Below are 2,612 nucleotides of genomic sequence, written 5' to 3'. Positions count from 1 at the left end.
AATCTTGAGACAAAATTCTTTTTAAGGAGGGGAGAATGTGAGGACCCAAATTTTTTTTTACTTACTTTAATTCTATTTTACTAGTTTATTTAAATATTTATTCACCCGTTTTCTCCGAATAATTTCACTACAAGAAAAAAGGTCATTAGTGACAACATTTCTTTGTGACGACAAAAAGTCGTCACAAAATGAGGTTGTTTTTGTCGTCACAAAATGAGGTTGTTTAGTCACGACTTTGAAGGTTGTCACAATTGACTCAAAGCAACTGAGTTTTCAGTGACAACCTTTAATTGTCGTCACAAAACTATTTCGCGCCATGGGACTTGGAAGGCGCGAGTTTTGCGATAGTGACGACTTGATAAATGTTGTCAGTAATTCTACCGCTTTCTTTGACAACTTTTCATTGTTGTCACTGTTTATGTTTACTGACGACCAATTTTTGTCAGTAAAACTATAGCGTAGTTGGTGACAACATAAGTATCATCACTAACTTGAACATCTCTAATGCATTTATTTAATTGTGATCCTCAATATTAATTTAATTGTTTTAAAATTTGATGATTTATTAACTATGACTTTATTTAATTGTGAGCCTCAGCATTAATTTAATTTTTTTTAAAATTTGATGATTTATTAAACTAGTCATAGTTACTTAAATATTAATTTAATTTTTTTAAAATTTGATGATTTATTAAACTAGTCATAGTTACTCAATAGGTTTTTAACTGAAAAAAATTAATGAAAGTTTCTAGTTAGAACAACTATATAAACTATTACAACTTGAGAAAGAGTATATTTACCAGTTCTTTGAATTTAGCAAAAAATTTTCATCCATTATAATTTTTTGATAAATATGTTAAGAAGTAGTGATTAGAAATACATTAGTAAATTTAAATAAAATTTGAAGCTAAAAATTCACTTGGACTGTCTTGATTGAGTAGTACCAGAAATTTGTTCAAACTAAAAATGAAAAAAAGTGGCACGGGTACCATAGAACCACTCTTACTCCCCACATCCAGATGTTTTCAGTACTCTTCACACTCTCAATCCTTCAGTCAACTCCTTTATTCTCAACCACATTTATTCATTTTCCAAAACCTAGCAGCAACGGAGGCAGGCAGGCAGCAGCCGCAGTCATCAAAGATGCAGATATTCATGAAAACCCTGATACGGAAAACCATCACCCTTGAGGTGGAGTCTTCTGGCACCATCGATAATGTAAAGGCCAAAATCCAGGACAAGGAGGGCAATCCCCCAGACCAGCAGTGCCTCATCTTCACCGACAGCAGTGCCTCATCTTGTTTCCTTAATTTTTCCCCAATTAATTTGCCTAAATTTTTTCCCCAAGTATTGTTTTGCAAAATTTTTTGGTGGCTAGTTTGAGCCATGGATTTAATCATCTCTTTCTGTAAAATTTTGCAAAATTTGCCCTAATTTTTTTTTGCAATTTTTTTTTGTGAAGGAATTCAAGGTGGGAGATGAAGTATTCAGAGACATTCATGAGCACGCTTTGTACCCAAAAGGATGTGTGTCACTGGCGGAGTACAATACAGTCGAGGAGAAGGTACTGGCTTCGAAGCCCAAGAATTTGAGTTTTGCCGTGGCAGCTAGCCTTCCTGTTGCTGTTGAGGGATTCTTTTCTTGTGAATGGCGTTGCCTTTAAGAAAACATTCTCATATGCTGGTTTTGAACAGCAACCAAAGAAATTTGTAAATCCCAAGATACTTTTGCTGAATATAGAATTGGAACTGATATCAGAGAAAGAGAATGCAGAAATAAGGTAGGATATTTTCTGCACTTTTATCCACAGAAGCAATTATTTTCATATTTCGTGTTAAAAATGTATATGTTACTCAGCAAATGTTGTTGACAGGCTTTCAGATCCATCGCAGTATCAGTCAATCGTTGATGCAGAATGGAATATCATTTATGACAAGTTAGATAAATGTGTGAAAAGTGGGGCTAAAATCATTTTATCTCGGCTGGCTATTGGTGACCTAGCAACACAGGTAATGCTTGCTTAATTGTTTAATGATTAAATTTTCATGTGGGCAAACAAATTTCTGGGTTTCTTTAGTGCTACATGGGCTTGTCCCCATGTGCAAAGCTGCTGCTGTTTTAAATTGGGGTTTGCTTTATGTATAGAACTTTAAATTTCCTATTGAACTTATTAAACATCTATAGAAAATTAAATTTATTAATTAGATTTGAAGTATGGCATTTCTTCCCTGCGCAGCGTGAGAAGTAGGGGCTATTCTTTATTGATTATATTTTATCCCAAGCTCTACTTCAGTTTTGGTTATACATAGGACTGTTTTCTGCATTTTGCAGAACAACTTATGTCTAGTATCATTATGAGCTCCATTGATCCTGTTGGCTTTCATCAGTATTTTGCAGATCGGGATGTATTCTGTGCTGGTCGTGTTACTGAGGAGGATCTGCATCGTATATACACTCTTAGTAAAAATGAAGGATTTTGAGGGTTGTTTGTACCCCTAGGACCAACTGTTATCTTTTTACTCAAAAGTCATATTTTTATTCTTCTGTACTAGTACTTAACCCGGAAAGGCGTACGACATGTAGTCGAGCCTCATTTATGCATTCCATTTACT

General features: G+C 34.5%; 1 long non-coding RNA gene across 1 annotated transcript; it reads left to right on the top strand.

Annotated features, from left to right (window-relative positions):
• The first annotated feature begins 1,064 nt into the window (after positions 1–1,064).
• LOC113768749 lies at positions 1,065–2,451 on the top strand. Its single transcript, XR_003468133.1, has 3 exons — positions 1,065–1,780; positions 1,874–2,009; positions 2,388–2,451. It is a non-coding gene; the product is annotated as an uncharacterized LOC113768749 (long non-coding RNA).
• The last annotated feature ends 161 nt before the right edge of the window (positions 2,452–2,612 follow it).

This window comes from Coffea eugenioides, chromosome 4 (genome assembly GCF_003713205.1).
Source record: "Coffea eugenioides isolate CCC68of chromosome 4, Ceug_1.0, whole genome shotgun sequence".
Taxonomy (NCBI): domain Eukaryota; kingdom Viridiplantae; phylum Streptophyta; class Magnoliopsida; order Gentianales; family Rubiaceae; genus Coffea; species Coffea eugenioides.
This window is presented reverse-complemented; position numbering and strand designations above follow the sequence as displayed.